Consider the following 18,050-nt stretch of genomic DNA (forward strand, 5'->3'; position numbering starts at 1 on the left):
TCTGCGTCCCTACTCCACCCCCACGAAACCACTCACCATGGCCCTGATCACGCACACAGACGCACGCTTTGGATACCACGAGGCGTACACAGACGAACCCGACGATTCCCCAGAGCTGATGCCACCGCACGCTACCAACCACTAACACACGTTATTTTCCGCCGGGTGTGTGGGTGCGTAAGCACCACCGGTGGATATGTTTATTCGTTTTCCAGGTGATCGTGTGGGTGATGCTGTTGCGTGTACCGCCACGTATGTAGACCGATGTGTGCGGTGTAAGTGTACAGAGGCAGCGGCGAATGGACACGAGACAAGGTGTGCAACGCTCTCTCACCTCCGGTTGCAGCATTATGTGGAACCACTCGGCCACCCTGATTCTACTCTTGACTCCACTGATTGATATTTGTGCGCGCTGTTCCTGCACACCCGGAAGTAAATGCACCGTGTAGACGGTCCGTTTCCTCTACGCTTCCTGCATGCCCTGCGTACACGTATTTACCGAATTTTCCCGGGGATAGAGCTGCGCCAGGTAAAAGACCACCGACAGTCGGAGGAAATTTGCCAGCACCGATGTCTCCGGCAGATTTATATTTCCGATACTGGACATCCCGCGACCGTCGTATTCTTTCGACTGTATCATTATCTGGTCAGAAAACGATATGAAACTTTAATGCGTCTATGATTTAGCTGGATTTTCTTCGTCGATAAGCGATGCACGATAGATTTAGTATTTTATTTTCGAGTTTATACGCGCATAGAGTATTATCAGTGCTTAAGTGCATCGAAGTACGAGCAGAGGACAAAGTGTACGAAACCACGTCATTCGGTTGCATCAATCACACCGCATTAATTTTTCGGCCGACTCGATAAATAAATGACAAACACTAAGAACTGGATTATCGATGACTCGAGCATTTCGAGCATTTGATTTTCTCTGGAAAACGATTTCAGCCGGGTACCTAGCCGTCACGCTACGCTGCCTGTCTCTGATAAATCCTCTTCCTCTACGGCCACGTTGCGAAACCATTTCGCGATTTAACGAAATTTCGTCGAAAGCTACGCTCCGTTTCGCGATGGATCCGTGGCCGACGAGTCGCGTCCAACGACGACACAAGTCCATCCAAGACGATTCATTATAGCTTAAGTGATTACGAGTCCATCTTTTATTGCACGCTGTTCACGGAACAGATTATCCGTCGAAGAATTTTCCACGCGCGTTCTTCTTCGTCCACGAATATTCTGTCCCGCGGAATCGTATCCCTTTGAAATAAATTTAATCGAAGAATCAACCCCTCCTCCGTAACCACCCCCAAAACGAACTTGAAATTCCTCGCACACCCTTGATCCAAGATTGCACGCGTGTTACGAGAATCTTCGCAGCTTTTACTTGCAACAATAAGGCATCCAGCGAATCACTGAGGCAGCAATAGTATCGGTATCACCGAGAAGACACCCGCGATGCTAAACGGAACGTAATAACGTTGTTACGACTGCTCGCGAATTGTCGCACGACCGAGGCACGGTGAAACGTCCGTTCGTGGAAAGGATATGCACGTAGACGAAAGAAGTGTCGTCAGGGGCGTAGCTAGCAGCCAGAACGAGATGTTCGGCGTCAGGAGAGAACGACAAATCGCATCAATCATACTCACTCGCTCGCTCGCATCTCGTCGCGGTGCGTTCTCCCCGAAGTATCCGAGGGTAGTCCCAGGCTCGTTCTATCTTCGCCGAGAAAATTGCTTACTCTCTTACCGCGAAAATAGGAAAACTCCGGAGCAGGAGACGGAATCGTGCGAACGAGTGTGGTGTCCTCCCGAGCAGCGTTTCCAGGAATCGTGAGGAACGGAGGGGGTTCGGGAAGGGGGTAAAAATGTCCCAGACGAAATTACGAGACTAGGGTGTCGCGATGGGCGAGGAAGGGATCGTCTCCTTAAGATCACCGCGTGGAAGGTGTGTTAAAAAATTTACGCGGGATAAAATGAGAAGAGAAATTGGGGCGTTTTTCGTGAAATATATCTCGGAATTTTTGGAACGTTCGAGAGCGAAAGGGTTACGGGGGGTATTCGAAGATGTCGTGTTTGCGTTACTCGATCGTATTGAACATCGATCGATTTCAAGATACTTTATCGGTTTCCTTATTCATCGGCGCGCTTCACACACGCCTTTCAACCGAACCTGCCTATACATTTGTTTGCACAAGTGTATACCGGACGTGATTTACAGGCTGTAAGATAACTTAATCCGTCAGCACACAAATGGACATCCAAGAGCGGCGAGGCGAGCGTTAAGTATGCCTCGCGCTGTCACGTTTCTTCTCGTCGAATCGCGTCAAGTATTGTCTCTGGTCAGCGCAGCCTTGAATCCATCAAACTGATTTGCCGTACTCGCCGAGCGGATGCGTATCGAATGCGAAAAAAACGATCGAAACGAGACGAAAGTAGGCTCGAATCACGATCTACGTCTATCGCGTGACGTTATCGGCTCTCCGCGTTACCTTTTTATCAGATACTTCGACTTGTATCGATGCAATTCTGACGCAATCAACTTTCAAAGTAAATAATGTCGAATGTTCGAAAGATAAAAAAGGAAAAAGAAAAAAGAAGAAGAAAATGAGAAAGAAAAGGGATAAAATATTCAAAGGTTCGATGGGCGCGTTTCGTATTACTGGACTTTGGTATTTTGCCGGAAAATCTGGAAACGCGAGTCGGAGAAAATATTCTTCGAGGGCAAATCGCGTATCTACCTTGACAAAGTAGTTCAATGCGCCGGATACAGGAGCCGAGTGGCTGGCGCCACGAATTTAACACTTGATTGTCCCGTCGAACAATTGTTTCGCCGGTATTATAGCAGCCTCGTGCTCGTGTCTCCTCGAGAGACAGACGGGAGGACGTACGGAATGACTCACTCCTCAATCGAGGAGAAAACATATTAGCGATTGTCTTTACCAATTGGGCGATGTGGGTGATGGCTATCGCCGGGTAGAAAACGATACGTGAAACACGTCTACACGCTGTGAACGATATAATTCGTTGATATTGCTCGTTCGTAAAACAGCCACACGCTGGCATGTGGGCAGACGTGCACACAATCGAAGGTTTACGTACGAAAACACGCAGATGGACCCCTGCGGGTAGGCGAACGATCGCTTTACAGTAAGCGTTCGCTATCTGGAAACAGATACGCCGTAATTGGAAAGAATTGGTCTAATTGAAACCGATTAATCCGGATCTTGATGAATCTTCAGCGCGTGGATCGAAACCGATCGGTGATTTCGCTAGATCACGCCCTCGGATCGATATTTTCCACCGATACCGTTCGAAAACAATCTGATCCCTGTGATAAAACCTAAGACTTTGTTTGCGAGCCCAAGAAGCAAGAAGCGAAGGAAATCATCGTCGCGAATAACGAATAACGACGCGGGTGTGTACGTCTGGCCGATCGGAGCCGCGAAGATTATCGGTCCCGGGTGAAGCAATTTCGAAACCGCTAATTGGTATTTGCCGATCAGCCGATGCATAACGAAGGAATAATGTCAACAACATTACGGGTGCATTAGCGCACTCGATGCTTCCTCGAATCGCCGACCTCTTATCTAATCTTCGAGCACGGGCGGAGTGGAACAGGTGCGATTTAAATCCGCGAAGATCGATGGATCCTCCACGTCGAGCACTCTCGCAGACGAGTCGTGCACGGGCATCAATTATATACTGGAGTCATTGATCACGGCAAGGCCGTTGTTCCGCTCTGCCAGACGAAAACAGTCTGGCCATGCAGCTTTCGCGCGATCGAGCTTTCGCCGTGCTCGATCCTCGCGCGACTACGCGCTTCTGCCGTGTCATCGTCGGATAAATGTCATTTTTCGTCCTGGCCACGTAGCACCCGCCATTCTCGCTGGGTTACCGTGTCGCGTAAACAAAACTCGTTACAGCCGTTTCACCGCGGATTTATCGCCTGTAATAACACTTCAAATCGCCACGACAGACCACGTATCTCCGGCGATTTAACTTTGGTCTCTTTCCGATATTTTGAATTGCACTGATTAGATATCTCGCGTGTGGATCGCGCGATCTAGCGATCGTTGCAATGGTGTAGGAGCGATTACACCGCAATGGGAAGCGTCGAGCCATGAAGTCGTGGGTCGATTGGATTTTCATAGAAGAGAGGGCCGTACGAAGGCACGCCTTGACTCACGTACGATGGGAGCTGGCATATGGTACGGCATGGGGCACAGTTTCCACCGTAAGGGAAGGAGAGCAACGACGATGGTCGATTACGGAGAAAAAGAGACGGGAACGGTTAACGCGGGACAAACGAGCGTGACCAGGGTCGGGGCCCTGTCCTACACACGTATGGGGACTTTCATGGTAAATTTCGGCGGGGTATGTAATCCCCTATAATATACAGACATATGCACCGACGAATACAGCCACCCTCGTGGATCCCTATGGACTGATATTTAGGGCCGATATTCATTAGCAGTTTCACGCCAGGATACGATGCTCGTGTAAGCAAAGGAGAGTCATCGGACGATGAAGAAGGACAAACAACGTTGACCTGACTGACGGTCTCGATGATAACTGTTCAAAAGGGTACTTCGATACCCCATCAACGCGACTCCCCTCTGCAGTGATCTATGATTTCGTGTCGGAGCAGAGAGGATCCAGATTGAGATAGTCGGTAGCGTTAATCATGGGGCTCCCGGAGATCGTTTAGAATTTATTAACATCGAGGCAAGCGTGATTTATTTAATTCCAGACGAAAGACCGAAACTCTCGTTTCTTCGGGATTCTTCGATAATTCGTCTTCCATCGGCCGTTACGATTTTCCGCGATTTTCCGCGATTTTCTGCGATTTTTCTTCCTCGTCTGGATTACGAGACTTCCTATCGAAACTTGCTCGTGCAAAGCGAACTTGCTGGAGGTTCGGGTGAAATTTTTGACAGATGACAACGGTTCACAATTGGCAAAAGGGACGTCCTCCTCCTTCGCTCCTAAACTTCGGGATTACGTCAGTGGCTCAACGAGGCAGACGAGAGAGGCATATCCGGTTGGCTTAGATTGACTTGGCGCCAAGCGCTGCGCGTACGACTGCCGGAATTAAATGATTATTGGGTTATACACGACAGTCGGAACGAACTACGAACGAAGAAGAAGAGAGACTCGGCGACGAAAGGGCGGAGAAAGATGGAAAAGAGAGAGCATTGGCTAGCAAGTCCTCGGGGTTAGCCTCGCTCGGTAGGAAGCCCAAAGTAAAACCCGCATGAGTCGCTCTGTCACCTAAAGACCCACTTTGACTGTTGGACCGCTCAGCCTCGAGCAATGCCCATACAAACCAATTGAACGCGAGCCGACCCCCGTCGAGGCAGGAATTAGGAAACCGGGCAAAACGATTAATTTTTATAAGCGTACACGTCGCGACACGGCCGATCTACCGTTCGTGGAAACTCGTTGCTCCGGAAAAGCTAATAATCAGCGGGAAAGCAATGGAGCCGAATTCAGCAGGGACGAACGAATTTACCGATGCTTTTAATTGGAAATAATTTCTACGTGACGCCAAGATCTCTCGACTTCCTGTTCTTCCTACCGCTTCCAAAGAATTCATTTAAAAAATTCGGACAGGCAATCGTGCAATATTTTTATCACTCGAAACGATTAAGGATTAATCTGTACTTCGGGGAAAAATTGGTACGAGAGTCTCGCATAGCCGTAAATCCTCGTATTCGATTTTTAGAACGCAACCTTCCAAGATAACCGCGAGAAATCATCGCCACGCTAATTACTGACAAAATTCGTCTGAAAGGACGTAATTCAGATTTCGAGCGAAACGTTATCGAACCAACGACCATCGATAACGCGTATCGAGATCATTGGAGCAGACGGGAAAGACACGACGATTATTCACTGTCGAATCCTCTGGGTTGACGCAAAATGCCCGCGGGCTGTCTTACACAGCGTGCATATCTCTAACTATACCGTGCATCCATGTACACACGTACACGTGGCAGAGTGAACCAGATCAAACGCAGTTTTACCAAACGACCGTGCCCCCCTACCTCATCTGAATTGATAATATCGACGTCAGCATATCAAAGACTACCCTTACGCCGATCCTCTATCCCTGACGCACGTCTTCTTCGCCTACACAAGCATCGCGCAGAGAGCGGAAGCTCTGTTCGACGTATTTAAAGTGAAAGACAACGGCAAAGAGCCGGCAGAGGATTCGCTAGATTCAAATAAGATCACCGTCCTGAGGATACGAGAACTTGTGGGAACGCAGACATCCCGTTTGCCTGCGGGATACACAGCCAAAAATTTCCTTTCCAGCGATTTCAACCGCAAGCACGCGGAGCCAAGCACTGGCAGCTTGAGACTCGCAGCGTGCAGCTAGAGAAATGTTAAACCGTGCAACTTCTATCATTTTTCTTCCTGAATAATTATTAAATGAAAAATATTCGACATCGATATGTGGAAGATGTTCAGCCTCTGGCTGGAAAAGTCGTACCTACTGAAAGTAGCGAGTCGACGAGAGTTGGCCTGAAAGGCTTGAATTTTAAACCAACGTCGAAGGTGTTCGAAATACTCGCGACAAGTTGCGGTACGAGATGCTCGCCTAACTTCGAGCAGCACGCCCGATATGATTTACCGTAATAGCGATAAAAAATTCACGAGATTTCGATGCGTCTGCAAGCGGCAGCTCGGTTGCTGTAAGAGGGTTGTTGTTTATCCAAGTTTGCCGCGGTCGAGCTGTGGAATCGGATGTTACAATCTCTGCCACCTAGCTGGCAGAACGCTTCCGCTAAAATAACGTTATATTATCCGGCGACGGTGCCACCTGAGCCGCTAAAAGCGTCGGTCCCGACGCGGCCATAACGCAACCTGGAGATTCGAGATTTAGCTCGTGCGTAAAATTGCGACTGGACCAAGCTGTCCGACCAAGATTTCGCCCACCGATCGTTCGCGGGTTCCTGTATAGGTTCTACGACAGCTGCGCGATAATTTCGCAAACGCCTATCACGCCTGCAAGATAGACCGCAGCTAACCGTGTCGAAGTTAGGATGAAACTCGACGCTGCGAATAAGTCTTCAGGATGCACTCGAGTCACCCGTGACGACAGGAATTCAATTTCTTAAGGCATAGTGGACGTTCGACAGCCGCGAAAATGGCGACAGTTAGAACATCGCGTCAATGAATCCGATTGATCGCAGATCAATGGGTCGTTGCCGCCGGACGATCGACTAATCTCGGGGGTCAAACGACGCCGGTCAAGTCGGACTTCCTTCGCCAGTTAACCCCGACGCTATTCTCAATCTCGACTCTGACTCATCCTCGTCATCATCATCGTCGTTGTTGTTGACTTCGTTCGTGTCTCTCCTTCTCCATAGTGGCCTGTCTCCTAGCGAGCAATGTCGTAGGAAAGAAGGCGCGTGTACGTCGTAACGTCACGACGATGATGTAATATATTCTCTAAACTGACCCTGGTACTGTTCGTGCCAGCATAGCGAGGTATTAATGTCTTCATCTAGCCCTGTATCAATCAAACGCTGGGCCCTAGAACCCTTCAGCGGCGAACAAGATACACGCACACTCTGGAAATCGCTCTCGAATCCTCCTCGCAGATGCGAGACTCTCTGCTTGTATAATAAACGGGCAGATATAGATCTGGAACAAAAACACCCCGCTGAGAGGAAGAAAATTCTTTTGACACTGGGAGACAGAACGAAATCCCAGTTTAGTATCACTTAACTAGGATATCTATAATTCCTCGGTTTGCCAGCGAAGATATCATCGGAGGGTCGATATTAACTGTCTGCAATATGAAACCCTCTTTACTCCGAGATGATACGTGGAATAGAATCAACGAACAAAGTCGTAAACGACGTTAAAGGGGGTGAGGAACAAAGGGGAGGTGATTCGAGGCTCGCCTATGTTTGCCGAGCAATCAAGCCCAATCATTAACCCCTGGAAGCTCCGATGGATCGAACGTGGGCACACGTTATATGAATAAACTCGCCACGTACGCGACAACGCTGGCTTCTACCGTGTAGAAGCTGTGGTAGAATTGTTGCGACGGCTCGTGGACAGGAAGTCCAGCTAATCAGGGGTAGTGAGTGGCAAACAGGGGTGCGGTTATGCCCATCGGGGGTACCTAGTGCAGTACACCAGGGATTCGAGGACGAATCGCCGACGACGCGAGACTTTGACGAAGACAGGGGTGGAAAAGCTGCTTTATCCACGACGGTCTCGCCCTATCCACCGTTACGATCGGTTAATTTAATTAGTCGTCTGTCTCTGATTAGCCTGGCAGGGTGAAAAAGGAGTATCCTTCCGCCTAGATAGCGAAAAGACACACTCCGCGAACGTTCTCCTCGTCATCTGCTCGAAATCCATTTCACCTTTTCCTATCTCGCTCTCTTTTTATCTCTCGACTTCGCGGTGCGCTCGTCTCTCGCAGCTTTGGTTTTAATTAAATTTTTTGTCCCCGGCCAGTTCTGCTGGCCTCGCGTGATAAACTGGAAGAATAAAGAAATCCTCGAGGAATATATCCGAGGTCCTTCGTCGAAGAACGAATCGTCGACGTAATTTATCTCGGAAAATTGCATTTAACGATGCCAACAATTAATTCTTGTCCGTTCCTTTCTACTTATTTCTTATTTTATTTTTTTTTTTTTTTATTTTCTTTCCTTCCCTCTCTTCTTTCCATGGCAGTGGAGATAAGCGATAAACGATTGTTTCCCGAAAACGCGAGGTCGCTCGCGATAAATAATACCGACGTTTCATAACTGCTGCTTCCGTTGAATAAATGGAAGGGCGCGAGTTATTATCCGGAGGGTTTTTCCTCATCCCTCTGCTCTTTTTCAACCACCGCGGGAAGGGGCGGCGAACGAAGGATGAAAAAATGGCGCGTTAGGACCACGAGCGATAATAATAAGGCTGGTAATTCGCAGTTTGACGAGCCCTTACGCAGCCCACGACTTAACTTTTCGAGCTTTCCACTTCGTCGTCTGGCCGATGTCTCCCCAGCGTGCTCGGGGGATCGTCAATTAAAAAGCGAGCACCTGGACAAAGAGGGTCGAGAGGAACGTGCTTTCGTTTCAAAGGGAAGAAAAATCGTGGCACTGATTAGCACTTGATGGACCCACTTGACACGAATTAACCTCGGGCATTGATTAAACAATTTTTCGTTGCCGCCTCACGGAAAATTAGAAACAAGAAAAGGAAGGAAAGAAAGAAAAGGAGGAGGGGGGGGGGGGGGAAAGAAAATAAGCGAGAGCAATTTTAAAGAGCTAATTGCACGTATTAAAACCCACCGTTCGGAAGATTAACACTGGCAGAAACGTACAAAAAGGCAGGGAAGGAACGAAGCGAACGCGATCCCTGTGCGCTGTCGCGTAACATCCGGTTAATCGTATCGTCGTTTTTAATTTCAATTGAACAAACGCGCTGAAACAAAGTGGATTTGTAGGAACGAACGCACGAATAGCATGGAGGGACAACGAGTAATTTACGAATCTGGATGATTACTCGCGGGAACAGAAAGAAGGGAGTACGTGTGAACCGGTCGGCGTCGACGTAAAAACGGTCGCGTTCAGCTAATTTAAACGAAATTGTCGGAATAAACGGAACTGCATGCATCCCGTCGCTCCAGATGTTTCGTAAATGAATCCTGCCGGGACTACTACTAGTCTGCCATACTCTCGTGGCTCGACTGCTAATTACTTCCCCTAGCTTGGTGGCCAGGGAACCACGTAATAGAAAAAGAAGAAATGGTCTCTTATGAAAATATTACGACCACTTTATCCTTCCCGCTTTATCTCTCTCCCTCTCGCCAAAGTCTTTCCGCCGTTATCAAATTCACGTTACACGCACCGATGCCCTCGCCCTGGAGAACGGAAAGACTGATTCACTCCGTGCTATGATGAAAAACTCTGCCAGACTATGCCTTACCGAGAAGAGTAGATAGGAACGTCTGCGAAATATTATCGACGCGTCTGCACTGACAGTGGCACAGGTAGGAACAATGTAGGTAAGAAGACGAAAGAGCGTACAGCCTCGAATATAGGGGGCACACCCGGAGAAATCGAGAAAGGGGATGAAGATGCAAGCAGATCGACGAAGAGCTTAGTTCATTAATTCCAATGAAGTTAAATTTCATTCGAAATCCTTTATTAACTTCACTCCTGTTGATCAAACGTCGCGTCTATGAAGAAAAACGTTATCGACGATACGCGGCTACATAGGAAAGTTTCGTCCAAGCGGAATAAGATAATAAGGGCAATGGCAAATTTCTTACTCTTGAAATTTCATTAAAACCGACCAGTCCGAGCGATATCTCGTCCCCGCTAGCTAGACGAAGCTTAATTAAACCGGTCTAGTGGGGGATTCTGCGTTGACCACACGGTATGTCCACTGGTAGATCATGTAAAAACCTCGTGTTTCAATTCCACGCATGCCGGAAACGCTCGGGTACAACTGGCCGAGCAACGGGAAAACGGAGAACGCGATGGACCACGGCAAAAACCAAAATGTACCTATCTTCAGGCAACTCGTGGTTCCCCCGAAGACGCCGGAAAGGATTCATTTGCTCGTAAAACCGGTAGAATCCAGCATGGAATTCATGCCTGCCAGAGGTTCCCGCGTACCCCTTGGCCCTGAGAATCAACGCGATATCTTGGGGCAGCGGGAACAGAGGTATAACGGGGCTTAATTAAAACGAGGAACGAGCCCGGTTCGCTGTGTTATCATCGGACACCGCATCGTATAACGGCGTGTTTCCATAATTCGCCCGAAAACCCAACCAGACACGGTGGTCAGCAACGGTGGTCAGCAACGTTAGTGGACCGTGGATCCAAACCACGGTTATTAACTGACCAGGATGAACGAGACACCGGGGACCAGGCCGACTGGTGAACACAAACTGCCGGATATAGACGCAGCCTCCTCGAATTCTGTTGCCGAAAGGATTGATGAGAGTGGCCGGGACACAACGAAACGCGTTCCAGGCTGTACGTGGAGCCGGATGCCGCTGACAAACGAACCCGGCCTGCAATTGAATTATCGACGTAACCATTTGGTTTATGCGTTCCTGGATATTCCGCGGTTTCCGTCGGACAGCTGAAAAATTCGATCCCCGAAACTGCCACCCCGCGGCTTCGCTGCGAATAAGACTTTTAAATTTGTACAGAGAATGGAACGAAATCAATGATAATTCGTAAGGAGGTGAAATTGTATTCCGGATGATCGCGACCCCTCATCAGGCTGCATAAAAGCAGGGAAAAAAAAGGCCGAGCGAGACAGAGGATGGAGGCGGGCTGAGAGAAACCACCCCGAGTAAAGTCAACCGAGGATCTATCGTTCTCCAGGGAGTAAGTGGATCGTGCAGGTCGGAGATAGCGAGAGACTGAAAAAAAGGAGGTAGTAGAACGAAAGAGCATAGGAGAGACAAAGAGCGAGAGAGCGACGGAATTGAATCGAATTGGACCAACAGCGCTAGCGTGTTCGCAGGCAGTTCGTCCAAGGATATTTGTTCCGCATACGTACGTACGGGACCTTTGGAGACTCTACGGCTGGGTGTAACAAGAACGAAGGACGCGGATATAAAGCACCGGGTCGGCTGAGGCACGTGGTGCATGCGAGTATCAAGTCCACGTGGAAAGTCACGCTCGTCCCGCGAGACACGAGCCTGGATATGGGTGCGACCGTTCCCTGGAGAAGCTTGGCACACACCCACGCCGGCTAATTGTTTAAAATCTGATCGTGGAGAAGCGGTAGGACTAATTAACCGGTGACGTAACTCATTGCCCCTGGATGTGTGATTTACTCGTGGTCATCGATCGCGACTGACACAGTTTCTTCCGTGATTAATTAAGCCTGGTGTAACTGAATTACTGTCACGCTACGATTCCTTCCTACGAGTATAACAAGCGTGTATGATATATGAAATATTCCCGTTTAATTCGCGTATATCGTGTTACATATTCACCTCGGTAATTTTTGTAGTCCTGCCCGATCCTGCACGCACACCTCGCGTACCTGGGATAGTATCTAGTTGACGGTAAAATATGTTTCTACGAGAGCCGACTATCCTTATTACCGTGTATAAAAACGTACCGTTGTACGAAGCAACGAATAATCACCGATCAATAGATCGGATCTCGAACTCGACACCGTCTCGATCGTTATCGGGACAGGTAATATTACGATGAACGCAGTTACGCGCCACGGTGGCGCTAGTTTGTTCCTCTAATTCGGGACCTCGGTACGCGGCAAGGTTACCGCGGTAGTCCGCGAGGTTCAAGGACCTGTAATGCTGCCTCATCGATCACGAAGATGCGAGTTAGCGTATCGTGACGATGCTAATAAAGATTTACACGATAGCGTTTCGCTATCGAGTTGTCCGCGTCGTTTCGACGCTGCTTCGACAACGCACTGTATCATCTCGTTACGCGGTGCATCGAGATTGCGAGATGCCAAATATCTGTCCGTTGGTCATTGCCCGACCTACTTCAACAAATGTATCGGTACAAGTATCAATCGTTGTGAGTTCAACGAGGTCGACAGAGATTGTTCAGCTCAATCGAAAGGAACCTAACCCGACCTCTCGTTCTTCTGGCATGCATTAAATCCATCGTACGTCTAACGAAATCCAATCTAACTAACGATCGACCAACAACCGACCGATCCATCGTCGAAGACGACATAAACTCGACCGTCGTAAGGGAAATGAATTTAAAGCTCGCAGAACCCCAGCGCGGCGAATAAATTCTTTTACCTTCTCTTTCCACCTTGTTTTTTTTTTTTTTTTTTTTTCACTTCGACGAAGATTGGAAGGTACCCACGCGTATTCACCGTTCATCTTTGATTTATTCTCGTACCATTTGCACGCGTGCTGGCGGACGATCACAATGAAGCTTCAAACGATATCGTTCGGGCGCGGAAAGGGTAGTAGAAGCGCGATGAAAATGGGATTGAAAACCACCAGACTAATCTTCTTCCTCCGGCGTGTGTATTCGTAATATCTACACCCACGCCCCTGAACGCACGGACACACGCGTATTCGCGATCGTCCACCTGCACGATCCCTCCCCCGCTGTATTTTTCCACACGAAAACGTTGCGGGTGTCTGGTATCGTTGTACGTTCGAACACGTACACGCTCACACGCGTGACCATTGTACACACGCGAGCGGGCACAAGAGGAAGGGAACATATATTAAATGCGTGTACGTACTTGACGGTATGCGTGCTGGTCGCGCACCGAAGCGGCTGCCATTTAAATAAATGTTTAATCTCGCCCACCTCTTGACGCCCCCTTCGCTCCCCAGGTAATATTCTCTCTGTTCCTCCGCGTCCTCGCTCGTTTCTTTTCCCGCTTTCCCGCCCCGCTCGTTTCGCTGCTTCGCGGCAGCCTCACGAAAAACGTGGCCGATAAAGTGGAAAAAGAGGTGGCGGCAGATAGGTGAACGGAAGAGAGGAGGAAGTCGATGCTAAAGGAGAAGAAGAATAGAGGATCGAAGGAGGAGAACGAGCCCCGGTAAAAGGAAGGAAGACAGCGAGGGAGCGAGAGAAAGAGAGAAAGAGAGAGAGAGAGAGAGAGAGAGAAGCAGAGCTCGAGAGGCAAGTAAAAAACCAATCGAGTCTGTGCAGTGGCTGCGTGCTATCTTCCCCCTCTAACGTTCCATCCCTGTTTCCGCCCTGGACCGATCCCCGCAGCCATTTAACCTCTGCATTGCAAATGCCACCCCCTTTTTGCCACGGCCATCGGTCTGTATAAGGGTGGCCGAGGGGGCAGAGAGGGTAGCACTCAGTCGAGCCGAGACTGTTATTTTAACGAAATATCTTTAAACGGCGGCCGAGGAGAAAGAGAGAAATAGAGGACGAACCCCGACAGTCAGCCTGGAGGGAAGCGAACGTGAGCGAGGTTGGCGGTGTGTGGGGTGGCTGGAAGGAGGATGGTTGGCCTCGGACGAGCTCCGAGGCAGAGAGATGAAAGGATACCTAGTTACGGGATGAGGGCCCAACGGTTTAAAGGATTACCGGCCTGCCCATTATTCAAATGTATGCTAAACGCGCGGAGCGATGTACGCGATAGCCTTATCAACCCTCTTACGAGCCATCCTCGCTGGAACCGCACCGGTGGCGTATAGCATACGTGTATTTTACGGTGGCACGCCGCACAATACCGGTATGCAGCCACTGCATAGCAGGAGCATCGATATTTCCGGAGATGAAGCATCCCGGCGCGGATACATGGACAGCTCGTTAATTCTAACCCGTTTTTCTCGCTCGCGCGCGTTGATGAATGGCAATGTGGCCTACAAAGGTGTTACGAATCGATATCCTTGGAAAATGTAACCGGTACAGTCCCTTACGGGACGAAGTAGACCACGCGGCGAGAACAATGCCGTATTTACGGAGGATACGATAATTAAGCGTCCAGCTACCACCGCCGTCCCCCTAGCGGCGAGAACGTGGGAAGGAAAGACGAGGGGACGAGCCTTCTTCCTCGAAGATCGGGGAGGGAAAAAAAAAAGGTGAGCATGGTGCCCCCGTCGTCGACTCTCGCCGTCGTCGTGCTCGCGCAAGGGTAGGGGGAAAGAAAGAAAAAATTAGATCAGTCATTAAGCGGAGAACGATTTAATGAAGATGACCTCATACTCTTCGCAGTGGAGTTTGTACGGCCGTCTAAGCGGATTCTCACGTCAATCGCTGGCCGCGAGTCAAGTGGCGAGAATTGTCGGCAATTGTTTCCGAAATCCCGCGCAGATGCGCTCGCGCTCGCCGCTGTTCGCGCGCGTGTGCGTGCGCGAATATCGTGTGAGTGACGCCGCGAGCACGCAAGCAAGCACGGGCGGACTGGCCGCGCCGATCCTGATGTGTGAATCACTCGGCACAATTACGACAATTACCGGACCGGTCGCAAGTCACCACACTATCCGCGTTCGCCGTTTCCCACGCCCTCTTCCATTCACGCTTCGCGCAAATCTCGAGCGTACTTTCCTCCGCGGCGTTCGCTCGCCGGATGGACCTTCTTTCGCAGTCTCACCTCCGAGAAACGAGTTCAACGCGATGAACCGTGACTCGACCACGGATCCTGTCCACGGATCCTCGTGTTAGGGGATGCTAGCCGTTTCACGCGTTAATTGGAAGTTTACGAGCGAACCGCATCATGTGATACATTGATCTTGATGAAACTTTGCGGTTGATAGGGGAGAGAGAGAGAGAGAGAGAGAGAGAGAGAGGGAGGGTGAAATGAATTTGACCTATGTGCAGACTGTTTCCGTAGAATGATGAATAGCGGTAAGATGGTAATGGTTAATAACGAAACACTCGAACAAATTTTTCTATCGATGAAATCTATCCCGTGATCGCGGTATTTAAAAGATCTACGCGGAAGAAGCCAATTACCGAGATAATTAATTCCGCGAATCGCGCGCGTTTCCACCGCATAAGATCCATTTCTGTAAATAGAGATTTCGCAGGTGTACGAATGTTTCCTTTATGCCCACCAACTCTCGGCGTGCTCGGTATTGCGGCGCTATAATGGTAACTCGCAGAGCCACTTTGTCTCCGCATCCGCTTCCGCAGACTTAATGCCTCGGCAGTCTAGAAGGTCGAACTTCCTCGTTCTCGAACGCTGACAGCTTCGAGCCTGCTACGAGGCAAATTCGATCTATCCGTTCCCTTTCAAACGCAGGCAATCTCGTTAGAATCGTCTGTCGACGAATACACACCGGTGCCTGGAAATCAACCCCGACGGATCTACGAAAGAAATCAATTCACGTCCCGCAGGACTTGACATTTGACACCTTGCTGCACCGTGCCAGTGATTGGCTGATTATGATCTCGCTAATCCGGATCGGAGGCTGGTGGGCTTGGACCACCCTCGGCGTGATTGTCGAGCTCTAAAGCAAATACGCAGAACCACCCCTGGCGTTTCGCGAGTCACACGTAGAACGCGACCCCAATTTTCGTGCACGCGTGCACCACGTATGGCGATTACACGCGATTCCACTGGGCATTCGTCCTCGACACGAACGAAAATCCCGGCCATTTCGGCGAGTAACATTCGAAAAACTCGTTGATCATAGTGGACGTCCGTGCGTGTACTTCGCCCATCGCCGCGAAGGGGGTGGTCGTGCTTTAAATTATTACAGATCCATCGTTGCTGTAATTTATCTCCGCTATCCAGATGTTAGCTGATTAACGTTGTCCGACTGTAATTTCCGACGCGAGCGAAATCTTTTTAAGAATAAATAGGCGGTTCGAAAACCGATCGACTCCTTTCCGCGTTCGCGTTCCTCTCCCTTCTCGAGGCTTCAAAGGCGACCGATACGACGAGCGAGAGGGACAAAGCTAAGAGAAAGACCTTGCTTGGCGGAAGGAGGTCGCAATCAAAATGCTAATCGCCGAGAACAAGGTGTAAGTCCATAGAAATTGGATGTAAGGGACTTAATATTACTCCGCGGCGTGGATCGCTAAAGAGTATTACGGGGGATTATCGGGGTAAAGTGACACCCTTGCCCCCAGGGCTGCGGCAGCGTGCGGTGTGCAGTCTTAACAAAACACCGGGGGTTAGCCGAGCCTTCTGTAAATATTGTTACCGTCACCCCGTCGGCAATTTCGCCAGCCATATGTTACACTACGGATGTCCTTTTTACCGTTTTCACTCGTCTGCCTATACAAAGCCTTGCTCTACTTTGGTTTCATCCGTCTGAGATGTTTGAACGAGTGACAGAAGGATTCTAGGTAACGGAAGCTCGACGAAGAACGAAACGACACCAGGATTTCGTTTCTCGTATTTGTCACGTCGCTTCCGCGATACTCCAAGAAACCGTGTGCAAACGTTGGGAATTACTTCGAATGCTGCTTTCAAAAATCAGATGCGAGCAGCTCGGATGACCCGATGGATGATGATTATGCCGATATAGAGCGGAATATAGAGCAATAAGTACGGGGTCAAGGAGGGTGAATCCGAAATTAGAAAGCGGCGAGCCCGGGAGAAATTAGCATCGCTTTCAAGCCGCTTTCTAATCTCGGTAACTGGACAAATTGCCATTGAATGATTAGTAACGAGCGAATAGATGATCTAACCAGTCGTTCGAGTGGATTTTGCGGGAATGGCAAAGACGCGGACAGATTCGAGGGGTGTGGAACGTTGATGACACGTGGCATGGATTACGCACATGTCACACGGCTAATTCCGGACCTCCTGTTAATACGATACACTCAGAAACTGCGCGCAATTGCGAAATCGAACCCCTCGAGTCGTGATTCTTATCGCGAAATTCTTTCTCGACGATAAATACCGGGTCGATAAAAATTCCACGCGAAATTGCTTTTTCAATTGAATCTAAAAATCTATAAAAGTATTCTGTTGATCCTCGACGATGGTTACGACAGATTGTAGGTGGTAGCCACGTACCTCTCCTTCGCCCACAGCTTTCGTAAACATAAATTCGCCATATATCCCGGAACCAGGATTTATTACCCATGAATCGAGCCAAAGGGGGCGGTTTACAATGGGCCAGCAAATTGCGGCCCGTTTATATCGATGGAGACGTTATGGGGGCGGAGGAGTTTGCCAGTGCGAACGAACAAGTGTGAAATCAGGTGTATCCATAATGCAAAGGGGTGGTACGTCGTCCGAAATTCGCCCCCGGCACGGTCGTTGCGTAGCCCCGTTGTCGGGGTCGAAATCAATTAGACACGCAGCGAAACGCTACATTTGTTCTCAACGTGACGAAAGACGGAACGCCACGGGAAATCGTCGTCTAATTGCCTTATGAAAAGCTACGATATTTACACGTGTTCGGGATCTCGATATCGGTCGATCGATTTACGAGTAGACGTCGAAAAATCGAGGACGAGATCATTTTTTAAAACGGCCAAGACAAAGAGTCAATTAACACGAGAGAATAGGAAAAGAAGGAAGATCGTAACGAGAGTAAAATGTACAGACGGAAACACGCTTGACACAGCTTAACGCTTGATTCGAGAGGCAATGAGAAAACCGAACAAAGCGCAAAGTCGCGTAGATCGCAGCCGAGGGGAGGGA

The sequence above is a fragment of the Eufriesea mexicana genome, unplaced genomic scaffold (genome assembly GCF_001483705.2).
Source record: "Eufriesea mexicana isolate 0111107269 unplaced genomic scaffold, ASM148370v2 scaffold124, whole genome shotgun sequence".
In the NCBI taxonomy this organism is placed as follows: Eukaryota; Metazoa; Arthropoda; class Insecta; order Hymenoptera; family Apidae; genus Eufriesea; species Eufriesea mexicana.